Source organism: Hippoglossus hippoglossus, chromosome 23 (assembly GCF_009819705.1).
Source record: "Hippoglossus hippoglossus isolate fHipHip1 chromosome 23, fHipHip1.pri, whole genome shotgun sequence".
In the NCBI taxonomy this organism is placed as follows: Eukaryota; Metazoa; Chordata; class Actinopteri; order Pleuronectiformes; family Pleuronectidae; genus Hippoglossus; species Hippoglossus hippoglossus.
Genome location: NC_047173.1, coordinates 1,661,198 through 1,676,197, shown reverse-complemented (window position 1 = coordinate 1,676,197; position 15,000 = coordinate 1,661,198). Strand labels below are relative to the sequence as shown.

The following is a 15,000-nucleotide window of genomic DNA, read 5'->3' as shown; positions in this document are numbered from 1 at the left end:
TGTATATCGCTAAAGAGTCTGACTTATTTTCATTGAGTGTTTTTCTCAGCCTCCTCACAGGTTAACCCTTGTGGAGTCTACATTGATCTTTAGAGTTTAGCCCAATTCTAGTCTTACGTCAATTAATTAGAACTTAGTTGGACAGTCTATTTTCAGGGAAAGTTTGTTGTCATTGCTGAAGTGGGCTCGTCCGGGATTTGAACCCGGGACCTCTCGCACCCTAAGCGAGAATCATACCCCTAGACCAACGAGCCACGCAAATGAGAACCATCCGAAAGCAGCCAATTCGGCAAACACTGTTGGATGTTGATCAAGTTGGAATGAAACATCCTGGCCTTTCTTTTCTGTACAATCACTAAAATAGGCATACTACTGTCTCCTGCTGACAATGTTAGCAACACTAACCCTCTAATGGCTGTATATTGATATTTCCATTGTATATCTCTAAAGAGTCTGACTTATTTTGATTGAGATTTTTCTGTCACCCTCTTTTCAGAGCTGGCCATTGGGGAGTCTTCATTGATCTATAGAATGTAGCCCAATTCTAGTCCTAGATCAATTAAGACTAGGTTAGTTGGACAGTCCATCTTCAGGGAGAGTTTGGAGTCGATGTGGCAAAGGGCTCGTCCGGGATTTGAACCCGGGACCTCTCGCACCCAAAGCGAGAATCATACCCCTAGACCAACGAGCCACGTAAACGACATCTTTCCGAAAGTAGCCATTTCGGCAAACACTGTTGGATGTTGATCAAGTAGGAATGAAACATCCTGGCCTTTCATTCCTGTACAATCACTAAAATAGGTATACTATACTACTGTCTCCTGCTACAATGTTAGCACACTAAGCTCTAATGGCTGTATATTGATATTTCCATTGTATATCGCTAAAGAGTCTGACTTATTTTCATTGAATGTTTTTCTCAGCCTCTTCACAGGTTAACCCTTGGGGAGTCTACATTGATCTTTAGAGTTCAGCCCAATTCTAGTCCTAGGTCAATTAATTAGAACTTAGTTGGACAGTCTATTTTCAGGGAAAGTTTGTTGTCATTGCTGAAGTGGGCTCGTCCGGGATTTGAACCCGGGACCTCTCGCACCCTAAGCGAGAATCATACCCCTAGACCAACGAGCCACTCAAATGAGAACCATCCGAAAGCAGCCAATTCGGCAATGTTGGTCAAGTTGGAATGAAACATCCTGGCCTTTCTTTTCTGTACAATCACTAAAATAGGCATACTACTGTCTCCTGCTGACAATGTTAGCAACACTAAACCTCTAATGGCTGTATATTGATATTTCCATTGTATATCTCTAAAGAGTCTGACTTATTTTGATTGAGATTTTTCTGTCACCCTCTTTTCAGAGCTGGCCATTGGGGAGTCTTCATTGATCTATAGAATGTAGCCCAATTCTAGTCCTAGGTCAATTAAGACTAGGTTAGTTGGACAGTCCATCTTCAGGGAGAGTTTGGAGTCGATGTGGCAAAGGGCTCGTCCGGGATTTGAACCCGGGACCTCTCGCACCCAAAGCGAGAATCATACCCCTAGACCAACGAGCCACGTAAACGACATCTTTCCGAAAGTAGCCATTTCGGCAAACACTGTTGGATGTTGATCAAGTAGGAATGAAACATCCTGGCCTTTCATTCCTGTACAATCACTAAAATAGCTATATTATACCTACTGTCTAATGGCTGTATATTGATATTTCCATTGTATATCGCTAAAGAGTCTGACTTATTTTCATTGAATGTTTTTCTCAGCCTCTTCACAGGTTAACCCTTGGGGAGTCTACATTGATCTTTAGAGTTCAGCCCAATTCTAGTCCTAGGTCAATTAATTAGAACTTAGTTGGACAGTCTATTTTCAGGGAAAGTTTGTTGTCATTGCTGAAGTGGGCTCGTCCGGGATTTGAACCCGGGACCTCTCGCACCCTAAGCGAGAATCATACCCCTAGACCAACGAGCCACTCAAATGAGAACCATCCGAAAGCAGCCAATTCGGCAATGTTGGTCAAGTTGGAATGAAACATCCTGGCCTTTCTTTTCTGTACAATCACTAAAATAGGCATACTACTGTCTCCTGCTGACAATGTTAGCAACACTAAACCTCTAATGGCTGTATATTGATATTTCCATTGTATATCTCTAAAGAGTCTGACTTATTTTGATTGACATTTTTCTGTCACCCTCTTTTCAGAGGTGGCCATTGGGGAGTCTTCATTGATCTATAGAATGTAGCCCAATTCTAGTCCTAGGTCAATTAAGACTAGGTTAGTTGGACAGTCCATCTTCAGGGAGAGTTTGGAGTCGATGTGGCAAAGGGCTCGTCCGGGATTTGAACCCCGGACCTCTCGCACCCAAAGCGAGAATCATACCCCTAGACCAACGAGCCACGTAAACGGCATCTTTCTGAAAGCAGCCATTTCGGCAATCACTGTTGGATGTTGATCAAGTAGGAATGAAACATCCTGGCCTTTCATTTATGTACAATCACTAAAATAGGTATACTATACCTACTGTCTCCTGCTGACAATGTTAGCAACACTAAAGCTCTAATGGCTGTATATTGATATTTCCATTGTATATCGCTAAAGGGTCTGACTTATTTTCATTGAAAAACGACATCTTTCCGAAAGTAGCCATTTCGGCAAACACTGTTGGATGTTGATCAAGTAGGAATGAAACATCCTGGCCTTTCATTCCTGTACAATCACTAAAATAGCTATATTATACCTACTGTCTAATGGCTGTATATTGATATTTCCATTGTATATCGCTAAAGAGTCTGACTTATTTTCATTGAGTGTTTTTCTCAGCCTCCTCACAGGTTAACCCTTGTGGAGTCTACATTGATCTTTAGAGTTTAGCCCAATTCTAGTCCTAGGTCAATTAATTAGAACTTAGTTGGACAGTCTATTTTCAGGGAAAGTTTGTTGTCATTGCTGAAGTGGGCTCGTCCGGGATTTGAACCCAGGGACCTCTCGCACCCTAAGCGAGAATCATACTCCTAGACCAACGAGCCACGCAAATGAGAACCATCCGAAAGCAGCCAATTCGGCAAACACTGTTGGATGTTGATCAAGTTGGAATGAAACATCCTGGCCTTTCTTTTCTGTACAATCACTAAAATAGGCATACTACTGTCTCCTGCTGACAATGTTAGCAACACTAACCCTCTAATGGCTGTATATTGATATTTCCATTGTATATCTCTAAAGAGTCTGACTTATTTTGATTGAGATTTTTCTGTCACCCTCTTTTCAGAGCTGGCCATTGGGGAGTCTTCATTGATCTATAGAATGTAGCCCAATTCTAGTCCTAGATCAATTACGTATAGTTTAGTTGGACAGTCCATCTTCAGGGAGAGTTTGGAGTCGATGTTGCAAAGGGCTCGTCCGGGATTTGAACCCGGGACCTCTCGCACCCGAAGCGAGAATCATACCCCTAGACCAACGAGCCACGTAAACGGCATCTTTCCGAAAGCAGCCATTTCGGCAAACACTGTTGGATGTTGATCAAGTAGGAATGAAACATCCTGGCCTTTCATTTATGTACAATCACTAAAATAGGTATACTATACCTACTGTCTCCTGCTGACAATGTTAGCAACACTAAAGCTCTAATGGCTGTATATTGATATTTCCATTGTATATCGCTAAAGGGTCTGACTTATTTTCATTGAGGGTTTTTCTCAGCCTCCTCACAGGTTAACCCTTGGGGAGTCTACATTGATCTTTAGAGTTTAGCCCAATTCTAGTCCTAAGTCAATTAATTAGAACTTAGTTGGACAGTCTATTTTCAGGGAAAGTGTTTTGTCATTGCTGAAGTGGGCTCATCCGGGATTTGAACCCGGGACCACTCGCACCCAAAGCGAGAATCATACCCCTAGACCAACGAGCCACGCAAATGAGAACCATTCGAAAGCAGCCAATTCGGCAAACACTGTTGGATGTTGATCAAGTTGGAATGAAACATCCTGGCCTTTCTTTTCTGTACAATCACTAAAATAGGCATACTACTGTCTCCTGCTGACAATGTTAGCAACACTAACCCTCTAATGGCTGTATATTGATATTTCCATTGTATATCTCTAAAGAGTCTGACTTATTTTGATTGAGATTTTTCTGTCACCCTCTTTTCAGAGCTGGCCATTGGGGAGTCTTCATTGATCTATAGAATGTAGCCCAATTCTAGTCCTAGGTCAATTAAGACTAGGTTAGTTGGACAGTCCATCTTCAGGGAGAGTTTGGAGTCGATGTGGCAAAGGGCTCGTCCGGGATTTGAACCCGGGACCTCTCGCACCCAAAGCGAGAATCATACCCCTAGACCAACGAGCCACGTAAACGACATCTTTCCGAAAGTAGCCATTTCGGCAAACACTGTTGGATGTTGATCAAGTAGGAATGAAACATCCTGGCCTTTCATTCCTGTACAATCACTAAAATAGCTATATTATACCTACTGTCTAATGGCTGTATATTGATATTTCCATTGTATATCGCTAAAGAGTCTGACTTATTTTCATTGAATGTTTTTCTCAGCCTCTTCACAGGTTAACCCTTGGGGAGTCTACATTGATCTTTAGAGTTCAGCCCAATTCTAGTCCTAGGTCAATTAATTAGAACTTAGTTGGACAGTCTATTTTCAGGGAAAGTTTGTTGTCATTGCTGAAGTGGGCTCGTCCGGGATTTGAACCCGGGACCTCTCGCACCCTAAGCGAGAATCATACCCCTAGACCAACGAGCCACTCAAATGAGAACCATCCGAAAGCAGCCAATTCGGCAATGTTGGTCAAGTTGGAATGAAACATCCTGGCCTTTCTTTTCTGTACAATCACTAAAATAGGCATACTACTGTCTCCTGCTGACAATGTTAGCAACACTAAACCTCTAATGGCTGTATATTGATATTTCCATTGTATATCTCTAAAGAGTCTGACTTATTTTGATTGACATTTTTCTGTCACCCTCTTTTCAGAGCTGGCCATTGGGGAGTCTTCATTGATCTATAGAATGTAGCCCAATTCTAGTCCTAGGTCAATTAAGACTAGGTTAGTTGGACAGTCCATCTTCAGGGAGAGTTTGGAGTCGATGTGGCAAAGGGCTCGTCCGGGATTTGAACCCGGGACCTCTCGCACCCAAAGCGAGAATCATACCCCTAGACCAACGAGCCACGTAAACGACATCTTTCCGAAAGTAGCCATTTCGGCAAACACTGTTGGATGTTGATCAAGTAGGAATGAAACATCCTGGCCTTTCATTTATGTACAATCACTAAAATAGGTATACTATACCTACTGTCTCCTGCTGACAATGTTAGCAACACTAAAGCTCTAATGGCTGTATATTGATATTTCCATTGTATATCGCTAAAGGGTCTGACTTATTTTCATTGAGGGTTTTTCTCAGCCTCCTCACAGGTTAACCCTTGGGGAGTCTACATTGATCTTTAGAGTTCAGCCCAATTCTAGTCCTAAGTCAATTAATTAGAACTTAGTTGGACAGTCTATTTTCAGGGAAAGTTTTTTGTCATTGCTGAAGTGGGATCATCCGGGATTTGAACCCGGGACCTCTCGCACCCTAAGCGAGAATCATACCCCTAGACCAACGAGCCACGCAAATGAGAAGCATCCGAAAGTAGCCATTTCGGCAAACACTGTTGGATGTTGATCAAGTAGGAATGAAACATCCTGGCCTTTCATTCCTGTACAATCACTAAAATAGGTATATTATACCTACTGTCTAATGGCTGTATATTGATATTTCCATTGTATATCGCTAAAGAGTCTGACTTATTTTCATTGAATGTTTTTCTCAGCCTCTTCACAGGTTAACCCTTGGGGAGTCTACATTGATCTTTAGAGTTCAGCCCAATTCTAGTCCTAGGTCAATTAATTAGAACTAGAGCCACTCAAATGAGAACCATCCGAAAGCAGCCAATTCGGCAATGTTGGTCAAGTTGGAATGAAAAATCCTGGCCTTTCTTTTCTGTACAATCACTAAAATAGGCATACTCCTGCTGACAATGTTAGCAACACTAAACCTCTAATGGCTGTATATTGATATTTCCATTGTATATCTCTAAAGAGTCTGACTTATTTTGATTGACATTTTTCTGTCACCCTCTTTTCAGAGGTGGCCATTGGGGAGTCTTCATTGATCTATAGAATGTAGCCCAATTCTAGTCCTAGGTCAATTAAGACTAGGTTAGTTGGACAGTCCATCTTCAGGGAGAGTTTGGAGTCGATGTGGCAAAGGGCTCGTCCGGGATTTGAACCCGGGACCTCTCGCACCCAAAGCGAGAATCATACCCCTAGACCAACGAGCCACGTAAACGACATCTTTCCGAAAGCAGCCATTTCGGCAAACACTGTTGGATGTTGATCAAGTAGGAATGAAACATCCTGGCCTTTCATTCCTGTACAATCACTAAAATAGGTATACTATACCTACTGTCTCCTGCTGACAATGTTAGCAACACTAAAGCTCTAATGGCTGTATATTGATATTTCCATTGTATATCGCTAAAGAGTCTGACTTATTTTCATTGAAGTGTTTTTCTCAGCCTCTTCACAGGTTAACCCTTGGGGAGTCTACATTGATCTTTAGAGTTTAGCCCAATTCTAGTCCTAGGTCAATTAATTAGAACTTAGTTGGACAGTCTATTTTCAGGGAAAGTTTGTTGTCATTGCTGAAGTGGGCTCGTCCGGGATTTGAACCCGGGACCTCTCGCACCCTAAGCGAGAATCATACCCCTAGACCAACGAGCCACGCAAATGAGAACCATCCGAAAGCAGCCAATTCGGCAAACACTGTTGGATGTTGATCAAGTTGGAATGAAACATCCTGGCCTTTCTTTTCTGTACAATCACTAAAATAGGCATACTACTGTCTCCTGCTGACAATGTTAGCAACACTAAACCTCTAATGGCTGTATATTGATATTTCCATTGTATATCTCTAAAGAGTCTGACTTATTTTGATTGAGATTTTTCTGTCACCCTCTTTTCAGAGCTGGCCATTGGGGAGTCTTCATTGATCTATAGAATGTAGCCCAATTCTAGTCCTAGATCAATTAAGACTAGGTTAGTTGGACAGTCCATCTTCAGGGAGAGTTTGGAGTCGATGTGGCAAAGGGCTCGTCTGGGATTTGAACCCGGGACCTCTCGCACCCAAAGCGAGAATCATACCCCTAGACCAACGAGCCACGTAAACGACATCTTTCCGAAAGCAGCCATTTCGGCAAACACTGTTGGATGTTGATCAAGTAGGAATGAAACATCCTGGCCTTTCATTCCTGTACAATCACTAAAATAGGTACTACTATTATACCTAGCAACACTAAGCTCTAATGGCTGTATATTGATATTTCCATTGTATATCGCTAAAGAGTCTGACTTATTTTCATTGAATGTTTTTCTCAGCCTCTTCACAGGTTAACCCTTGGGGAGTCTACATTGATCTTTAGAGTTCAGCCCAATTCTAGTCCTAGGTCAATTAATTAGAACTTAGTTGGACAGTCTATTTTCAGGGAAAGTTTGTTGTCATTGCTGAAGTGGGCTCGTCCGGGATTTGAACCCGGGACCTCTCGCACCCTAAGCGAGAATCATACCCCTAGACCAACGAGCTACTCGAATGAGAACCATCCGAAAGCAGCCAATTCGGCAATGTTGGTCAAGTTGGAATGAAACATCCTGGCCTTTCTTTTCTGTACAATCACTAAAATAGGCATACTACTGTCTCCTGCTGACAATGTTAGCAACACTAAACCTCTAATGGCTGTATATTGATATTTCCATTGTATATCTCTAAAGAGTCTGACTTATTTTGATTGACATTTTTCTGTCACCCTCTTTTCAGAGCTGGCCATTGGGGAGTCTTCATTGATCTATAGAATGTAGCCCAATTCTAGTCCTAGGTCAATTAAGACTAGGTTAGTTGGACAGTCCATCTTCAGGGAGAGTTTGGAGTCGATGTGGCAAAGGGCTCGTCCGGGATTTGAACCCGGGACCTCTCGCACCCAAAGCGAGAATCATACCCCTAGACCAACGAGCCACGTAAACGGCATCTTTCTGAAAGCAGCCATTTCGGCAAACACTGTTGGATGTTGATCAAGTAGGAATGAAACATCCTGGCCTTTCATTTATGTACAATCACTAAAATAGGTATACTATACCTACTGTCTCCTGCTGACAATGTTAGCAACACTAAAGCTCTAATGGCTGTATATTGATATTTCCATTGTATATCGCTAAAGGGTCTGACTTATTTTCATTGAGGGTTTTTCTCAGCCTCCTCACAGGTTAACCCTTGGGGAGTCTACATTGATCTTTAGAGTTCAGCCCAATTCTAGTCCTAAGTCAATTAATTAGAACTTAGTTGGACAGTCTATTTTCAGGGAAAGTTTTTTGTCATTGCTGAAGTGGGATCATCCGGGATTTGAACCCGGGACCTCTCGCACCCTAAGCGAGAATCATACCCCTAGACCAACGAGCCACGCAAATGAGAAGCATCCGAAAGTAGCCATTTCGGCAAACACTGTTGGATGTTGATCAAGTAGGAATGAAACATCCTGGCCTTTCATTCCTGTACAATCACTAAAATAGGTATATTATACCTACTGTCTAATGGCTGTATATTGATATTTCCATTGTATATCGCTAAAGAGTCTGACTTATTTTCATTGAATGTTTTTCTCAGCCTCTTCACAGGTTAACCCTTGGGGAGTCTACATTGATCTTTAGAGTTCAGCCCAATTCTAGTCCTAGGTCAATTAATTAGAACTAGAGCCACTCAAATGAGAACCATCCGAAAGCAGCCAATTCGGCAATGTTGGTCAAGTTGGAATGAAACATCCTGGCCTTTCTTTTCTGTACAATCACTAAAATAGGCATACTACTGTCTCCTGCTGACAATGTTAGCAACACTAAACCTCTAATGGCTGTATATTGATATTTCCATTGTATATCTCTAAAGAGTCTGACTTATTTTGATTGACATTTTTCTGTCACCCTCTTTTCAGAGGTGGCCATTGGGGAGTCTTCATTGATCTATAGAATGTAGCCCAATTCTAGTCCTAGGTCAATTAAGACTAGGTTAGTTGGACAGTCCATCTTCAGGGAGAGTTTGGAGTCGATGTGGCAAAGGGCTCGTCCGGAATTTGAACCCGGGACCTCTCGCACCCAAAGCGAGAATCATACCCCTAGACCAACGAGCCACGTAAACGGCATCTTTCTGAAAGCAGCCATTTCGGCAATCACTGTTGGATGTTGATCAAGTAGGAATGAAACATCCTGGCCTTTCATTCCTGTACAATCACTAAAATAGGTATACTATACCTATTGTCTCCTGCTAACAATGTTAGCAACACTAAAGCTCTAATGGCTGTATATTGATATTTCCATTGTATATCACTAAAGAGTCTGACTTATTTTCATTGAATGTTTTTCTCAGCCTCTTCACAGGTTAACCCTTGGGGAGTCTACATTGATCTTTAGAGTTCAGCCCAATTCTAGTCCTAGGTCAATTAATTAGAACTTAGTTGGACAGTCTATTTTCAGGGAAAGTTTGTTGTCATTGCTGAAGTGGGCTCGTCCGGGATTTGAACCCGGGACCTCTCGCACCCTAAGCGAGAATCATACCCCTAGACCAACGAGCCACGCAAATGAGAACCATCCGAAAGCAGCCAATTCGGCAAACACTGTTGGATGTTGATCAAGTTGGAATGAAACATCCTGGCCTTTCTTTTCTGTACAATCACTAAAATAGGCATACTACTGTCTCCTGCTGACAATGTTAGCAACACTAACCCTCTAATGGCTGTATATTGATATTTCCATTGTATATCTCTAAAGAGTCTGACTTATTTTGATTGAGATTTTTCTGTCACCCTCTTTTCAGAGCTGGCCATTGGGGAGTCTTCATTGATCTATAGAATGTAGCCCAATTCTAGTCCTAGATCAATTACGTATAGTTTAGTTGGACAGTCCATCTTCAGGGAGAGTTTGGAGTCGATGTTGCAAAGGGCTCGTCCGGGATTTGAACCCGGGACCTCTCGCACCCGAAGCGAGAATCATACCCCTAGACCAACGAGCCACGTAAACGGCATCTTTCCGAAAGCAGCCATTTCGGCAAACACTGTTGGATGTTGATCAAGTAGGAATGAAACATCCTGGCCTTTCATTTATGTACAATCACTAAAATAGGTATACTATACCTACTGTCTCCTGCTGACAATGTTAGCAACACTAAAGCTCTAATGGCTGTATATTGATATTTCCATTGTATATCGCTAAAGGGTCTGACTTATTTTCATTGAGGGTTTTTCTCAGCCTCCTCACAGGTTAACCCTTGGGGAGTCTACATTGATCTTTAGAGTTTAGCCCAATTCTAGTCCTAAGTCAATTAATTAGAACTTAGTTGGACAGTCTATTTTCAGGGAAAGTGTTTTGTCATTGCTGAAGTGGGCTCATCCGGGATTTGAACCCGGGACCACTCGCACCCAAAGCGAGAATCATACCCCTAGACCAACGAGCCACGCAAATGAGAACCATTCGAAAGCAGCCAATTCGGCAAACACTGTTGGATGTTGATCAAGTTGGAATGAAACATCCTGGCCTTTCTTTTCTGTACAATCACTAAAATAGGCATACTACTGTCTCCTGCTGACAATGTTAGCAACACTAAACCTCTAATGGCTGTATATTGATATTTCCATTGTATATCTCTAAAGAGTCTGACTTATTTTGATTGAGATTTTTCTGTCACCCTCTTTTCAGAGCTGGCCATTGGGGAGTCTTCATTGATCTATAGAATGTAGCCCAATTCTAGTCCTAGATCAATTAAGACTAGGTTAGTTGGACAGTCCATCTTCAGGGAGAGTTTGGAGTCGATGTGGCAAAGGGCTCGTCCGGGATTTGAACCCGGGACCTCTCGCACCCAAAGCGAGAATCATACCCCTAGACCAACGAGCCACGTAAACGACATCTTTCCGAAAGCAGCCATTTCGGCAAACACTGTTGGATGTTGATCAAGTAGGAATGAAACATCCTGGCCTTTCATTCCTGTACAATCACTAAAATAGGTATACTATACCTACTGACAATGTTAGCAACACTAAAGCTCTAATGGCTGTATATTGATATTTCCATTGTATATCACTAAAGAGTCTGACTTATTTTCATTGAATGTTTTTCTCAGCCTCTTCACAGGTTAACCCTTGGGGAGTCTACATTGATCTTTAGAGTTCAGCCCAATTCTAGTCCTAGGTCAATTAATTAGAACTTAGTTGGACAGTCTATTTTCAGGGAAAGTTTGTTGTCATTGCTGAAGTGGGCTCGTCCGGGATTTGAACCCGGGACCTCTCGCACCCTAAGCGAGAATCATACCCCTAGACCAACGAGCCACTCAAATGAGAACCATCCGAAAGCAGCCAATTCGGCAATGTTGGTCAAGTTGGAATGAAACATCCTGGCCTTTCTTTTCTGTACAATCACTAAAATAGGCATACTACTGTCTCCTGCTGACAATGTTAGCAACACTAAACCTCTAATGGCTGTATATTGATATTTCCATTGTATATCTCTAAAGAGTCTGACTTATTTTGATTGAGATTTTTCTGTCACCCTCTTTTCAGAGCTGGCCATTGGGGAGTCTTCATTGATCTATAGAATGTAGCCCAATTCTAGTCCTAAGTCAATTTCGTATAGTTTAGTTGGACAGTCCATCTTCAGGGAGAGTTTGGAGTTGATGTTGCAAAGGGCTCGTCCGGGATTTGAACCCGGGACCTCTCGCACCCTAAGCGAGAATCATACCCCTAGACCAACGAGCCACGCAAATGAGAACCATCCGAAAGCAGCCATTTCGGCAAACACTGTTGGATGTTGATCAAGTTGGAATGAAACATCCTGGCCTTTCATTTCTGTACAATCACTAAAATAGGTATACTATACCTACTGTCTCCTGCTGACAATGTTAGCAACACTAAACCTCTAATGGCTGTATATTGATATTTCCATTGTATATCTCTAAAGAGTCTGACTTATTTTGATTGAGATTTTTCTGTCACCCTCTTTTCAGAGCTGGCCATTGGGGAGTCTTCATTGATCTATAGAATGTAGCCCAATTCTAGTCCTAGGTCAATTAAGTATAGTTTAGTTGGACAGTCCATCTTCAGGGAAAGTTTGTTGTCATTGCTGAAGTGGGCTCGTCCGGGATTTGAACCCGGGACCTCTCGCACCCTAAGCGAGAATCATACCCCTAGACCAACGAGCCACTCAAATGAGAACCATCCGAAAGCAGCCAATTCGGCAACACTGTTGGATGTTGATCAAGTTGGAATGAAACATCCTGGCCTTTCTTTTCTGTACAATCACTAAAATAGGCATACTACTGTCTCCTGCTGACAATGTTAGCAACACTAAACCTCTAATGGCTGTATATTGATATTTCCATTGTATATCTCTAAAGAGTCTGACTTATTTTGATTGACATTTTTCTGTCACCCTCTTTTCAGAGCTGGCCATTGGGGAGTCTTCATTGATCTATAGAATGTAGCCCAATTCTAGTCCTAGGTCAATTAAGACTAGGTTAGTTGGACAGTCCATCTTCAGGGAGAGTTTGGAGTCGATGTGGCAAAGGGCTCGTCCGGGATTTGAACCCGGGACCTCTCGCACCCAAAGCGAGAATCATACCCCTAGACCAACGAGCCACTCAAATAGGAACCTTCCGAAAGCAGCCATTCGGCAAACACTGTTGGATGTTGATCAAGTTGGAATGAAACATCCTGGCCTTTCATTTCTGTACAATCACTAAAATAGGTACTATACCTACTGTCTCCTGCTGAACAATGTTAGCAACACTAAAGCTCTAATGGCTGTATATTGATATTTCCATTGTATATCTCTAAAGAGTCTGACTTATTTTCATTGAGATTTTTTCTGTCAGCCTCTTCACAGGTTAACCCTTGGGGAGTCTACATTGATCTTTAGAGTTCATCCCAATTCTAGTCCTAGGTCAATTAATTAGAACTTAGTTGGACAGTCCATCTTCAGGGAGAGTTTGGAGTTGATGTTGCAAAGGGCTCGTCCGGGATTTGAACCCGGGACCTCTCGCACCCTAAGCGAGAATCATACCCCTAGACCAACGAGCCACACAGATGAGAACCATCCGAAAGCAGCCAATTCGGCAAACACTGTTGGATGTTGATCAAGTTGGAATGAAACATCCTGGCCTTTCTTTTCTGTACAATCACTAAAATAGGCATACTACTGTCTCCTGCTGACAATGTTAGCAACACTAAACCTCTAATGGCTGTATATTGATATTTCCATTGTATATCTCTAAAGAGTCTGACTTATTTTGATTGACATTTTTCTGTCACCCTCTTTTCAGAGCTGGCCATTGGGGAGTCTTCATTGATCTATAGAATGTAGCCCAATTCTAGTCCTAGGTCAATTAAGACTAGGTTAGTTGGACAGTCCATCTTCAGGGAGAGTTTGGAGTCGATGTGGCAAAGGGCTCGTCCGGGATTTGAACCCGGGACCTCTCGCACCCAAAGCGAGAATCATACCCCTAGACCAACGAGCCACGTAAACGGACATCTTTCCGAAAGCAGCCATTTCGGCAAACACTGTTGGATGTTGATCAAGTAGGAATGAAACATCCTGGCCTTTCATTTCTGTACAATCACTAAAATAGGTATACTATACCTACTGTCTCCTGCTGACAATGTTAGCAACACTAAAGCTCTAATGGCTGTATATTGATATTTCCATTGTATATCGCTAAAGAGTCTGACTTATTTTCATTGAATGTTTTTCTCAGCCTCTTCACAGGTTAACCCTTGGGGAGTCTACATTGATCTTTAGAGTTCAGCCCAATTCTAGTCCTAGGTCAATTAATTAGAACTTAGTTGGACAGTCTATTTTCAGGGAAAGTTTGTTGTCATTGCTGAAGTGGGCTCGTCCGGGATTTGAACCCGGGACCTCTCGCACCCTAAGCGAGAATCATACCCCTAGACCAACGAGCCACTCAAATGAGAACCATTCCGAAAGCAGCCAATTCGGCAACACTGTTGGATGTTGATCAAGTTGGAATGAAACATCCTGGCCTTTCTTTTCTGTACAATCACTAAAATAGGCATACTACTGTCTCCTGCTGACAATGTTAGCAACACTAAACCTCTAATGGCTGTATATTGATATTTCCATTGTATATCTCTAAAGAGTCTGACTTATTTTGATTGAGATTTTTCTGTCACCCTCTTTTCAGAGCTGGCCATTGGGGAGTCTTCATTGATCTATAGAATGTAGCCCAATTCTAGTCCTAAGTCAATTAAGACTAGGTTAGTTGGACAGTCCATCTTCAGGGAGAGTTTGGAGTCGATGTGGCAAAGGGCTCGTCCGGGATTTGAACCCGGGACCTCTCGCACCCAAAGCGAGAATCATACCCCTAGACCAACGAGCCACGTAAACGACATCTTTCCGAAAGCAGCCATTTCGGCAAACACTGTTGGATGTTGATCAAGTAGGAATGAAACATCCTGGCCTTTCATTCCTGTACAATCACTAAAATAGGTATACTATACCTACTGTCTCCTGCTGACAATGTTAGCAACACTAAAGCTCTAATGGCTGTATATTGATATTTCCATTGTATATCGCTAAAGAGTCTGACTTATTTTCATTGAATGTTTTTCTCAGCCTCTTCACAGGTTAACCCTTGGGGAGTCTTCATTGATCTATAGAATGTAGCCCAATTCTAGTCCTAGGTCAATTAAGACTAGGTTAGTTGGACAGTCCATCTTCAGGGAGAGTTTGGAGTCGATGTGGCAAAGGGCTCGTCCGGGATTTGAACCCGGGACCTCTCGCACCCAAAGCGAGAATCATACCCCTAGACCAACGAGCCACGTAAACGACGTCTTTCCGAAAGCAGCCATTTCGGCAAACACTGTTGGATGTTGATCAAGTAGGAATGAAACATCCTGGCCTTTCATTCCTGTACA

The 15,000-nt window shown here is 42.4% G+C and overlaps 33 non-coding genes across 33 annotated transcripts; all 33 read right to left on the bottom strand.

The window, feature by feature from the left end:
- Positions 1-182: 182 nt before the first annotated feature.
- On the bottom strand, positions 183-254 carry trnap-agg. The gene has a single exon. It is a non-coding gene; the product is annotated as a tRNA-Pro (tRNA).
- Positions 255-619: 365 nt separating this feature from the next.
- On the bottom strand, positions 620-691 carry trnap-ugg. The gene has a single exon. It is a non-coding gene; the product is annotated as a tRNA-Pro (tRNA).
- A 365-nt stretch (positions 692-1,056) lies between these two features.
- Positions 1,057-1,128, bottom strand: trnap-agg. The gene has a single exon. It is a non-coding gene; the product is annotated as a tRNA-Pro (tRNA).
- Positions 1,129-1,482: 354 nt separating this feature from the next.
- Positions 1,483-1,554, bottom strand: trnap-ugg. Its single transcript has one exon. It is a non-coding gene; the product is annotated as a tRNA-Pro (tRNA).
- Positions 1,555-1,891: 337 nt separating this feature from the next.
- On the bottom strand, positions 1,892-1,963 carry trnap-agg. The gene has a single exon. It is a non-coding gene; the product is annotated as a tRNA-Pro (tRNA).
- Positions 1,964-2,317: 354 nt separating this feature from the next.
- trnap-ugg lies at positions 2,318-2,389 on the bottom strand. The gene has a single exon. It is a non-coding gene; the product is annotated as a tRNA-Pro (tRNA).
- A 557-nt stretch (positions 2,390-2,946) lies between these two features.
- On the bottom strand, positions 2,947-3,019 carry trnap-agg. The gene has a single exon. It is a non-coding gene; the product is annotated as a tRNA-Pro (tRNA).
- A 365-nt stretch (positions 3,020-3,384) lies between these two features.
- On the bottom strand, positions 3,385-3,456 carry trnap-cgg. Its single transcript has one exon. It is a non-coding gene; the product is annotated as a tRNA-Pro (tRNA).
- Positions 3,457-3,825: 369 nt separating this feature from the next.
- On the bottom strand, positions 3,826-3,897 carry trnap-ugg. Its single transcript has one exon. It is a non-coding gene; the product is annotated as a tRNA-Pro (tRNA).
- A 365-nt stretch (positions 3,898-4,262) lies between these two features.
- trnap-ugg lies at positions 4,263-4,334 on the bottom strand. Its single transcript has one exon. It is a non-coding gene; the product is annotated as a tRNA-Pro (tRNA).
- Positions 4,335-4,671: 337 nt separating this feature from the next.
- On the bottom strand, positions 4,672-4,743 carry trnap-agg. Its single transcript has one exon. It is a non-coding gene; the product is annotated as a tRNA-Pro (tRNA).
- A 354-nt stretch (positions 4,744-5,097) lies between these two features.
- On the bottom strand, positions 5,098-5,169 carry trnap-ugg. The gene has a single exon. It is a non-coding gene; the product is annotated as a tRNA-Pro (tRNA).
- A 369-nt stretch (positions 5,170-5,538) lies between these two features.
- Positions 5,539-5,610, bottom strand: trnap-agg. Its single transcript has one exon. It is a non-coding gene; the product is annotated as a tRNA-Pro (tRNA).
- A 642-nt stretch (positions 5,611-6,252) lies between these two features.
- On the bottom strand, positions 6,253-6,324 carry trnap-ugg. Its single transcript has one exon. It is a non-coding gene; the product is annotated as a tRNA-Pro (tRNA).
- Positions 6,325-6,694: 370 nt separating this feature from the next.
- Positions 6,695-6,766, bottom strand: trnap-agg. The gene has a single exon. It is a non-coding gene; the product is annotated as a tRNA-Pro (tRNA).
- A 365-nt stretch (positions 6,767-7,131) lies between these two features.
- trnap-ugg lies at positions 7,132-7,203 on the bottom strand. The gene has a single exon. It is a non-coding gene; the product is annotated as a tRNA-Pro (tRNA).
- A 350-nt stretch (positions 7,204-7,553) lies between these two features.
- Positions 7,554-7,625, bottom strand: trnap-agg. Its single transcript has one exon. It is a non-coding gene; the product is annotated as a tRNA-Pro (tRNA).
- Positions 7,626-7,979: 354 nt separating this feature from the next.
- trnap-ugg lies at positions 7,980-8,051 on the bottom strand. The gene has a single exon. It is a non-coding gene; the product is annotated as a tRNA-Pro (tRNA).
- A 369-nt stretch (positions 8,052-8,420) lies between these two features.
- Positions 8,421-8,492, bottom strand: trnap-agg. Its single transcript has one exon. It is a non-coding gene; the product is annotated as a tRNA-Pro (tRNA).
- Positions 8,493-9,141: 649 nt separating this feature from the next.
- Positions 9,142-9,213, bottom strand: trnap-ugg. The gene has a single exon. It is a non-coding gene; the product is annotated as a tRNA-Pro (tRNA).
- Positions 9,214-9,582: 369 nt separating this feature from the next.
- Positions 9,583-9,654, bottom strand: trnap-agg. Its single transcript has one exon. It is a non-coding gene; the product is annotated as a tRNA-Pro (tRNA).
- A 365-nt stretch (positions 9,655-10,019) lies between these two features.
- Positions 10,020-10,091, bottom strand: trnap-cgg. The gene has a single exon. It is a non-coding gene; the product is annotated as a tRNA-Pro (tRNA).
- A 369-nt stretch (positions 10,092-10,460) lies between these two features.
- trnap-ugg lies at positions 10,461-10,532 on the bottom strand. Its single transcript has one exon. It is a non-coding gene; the product is annotated as a tRNA-Pro (tRNA).
- A 365-nt stretch (positions 10,533-10,897) lies between these two features.
- On the bottom strand, positions 10,898-10,969 carry trnap-ugg. Its single transcript has one exon. It is a non-coding gene; the product is annotated as a tRNA-Pro (tRNA).
- A 359-nt stretch (positions 10,970-11,328) lies between these two features.
- Positions 11,329-11,400, bottom strand: trnap-agg. The gene has a single exon. It is a non-coding gene; the product is annotated as a tRNA-Pro (tRNA).
- A 354-nt stretch (positions 11,401-11,754) lies between these two features.
- On the bottom strand, positions 11,755-11,826 carry trnap-agg. The gene has a single exon. It is a non-coding gene; the product is annotated as a tRNA-Pro (tRNA).
- A 371-nt stretch (positions 11,827-12,197) lies between these two features.
- trnap-agg lies at positions 12,198-12,269 on the bottom strand. The gene has a single exon. It is a non-coding gene; the product is annotated as a tRNA-Pro (tRNA).
- Positions 12,270-12,633: 364 nt separating this feature from the next.
- On the bottom strand, positions 12,634-12,705 carry trnap-ugg. The gene has a single exon. It is a non-coding gene; the product is annotated as a tRNA-Pro (tRNA).
- Positions 12,706-13,074: 369 nt separating this feature from the next.
- Positions 13,075-13,146, bottom strand: trnap-agg. The gene has a single exon. It is a non-coding gene; the product is annotated as a tRNA-Pro (tRNA).
- A 365-nt stretch (positions 13,147-13,511) lies between these two features.
- trnap-ugg lies at positions 13,512-13,583 on the bottom strand. The gene has a single exon. It is a non-coding gene; the product is annotated as a tRNA-Pro (tRNA).
- Positions 13,584-13,953: 370 nt separating this feature from the next.
- trnap-agg lies at positions 13,954-14,025 on the bottom strand. The gene has a single exon. It is a non-coding gene; the product is annotated as a tRNA-Pro (tRNA).
- A 365-nt stretch (positions 14,026-14,390) lies between these two features.
- trnap-ugg lies at positions 14,391-14,462 on the bottom strand. The gene has a single exon. It is a non-coding gene; the product is annotated as a tRNA-Pro (tRNA).
- A 369-nt stretch (positions 14,463-14,831) lies between these two features.
- Positions 14,832-14,903, bottom strand: trnap-ugg. Its single transcript has one exon. It is a non-coding gene; the product is annotated as a tRNA-Pro (tRNA).
- Positions 14,904-15,000: the final 97 nt, after the last annotated feature.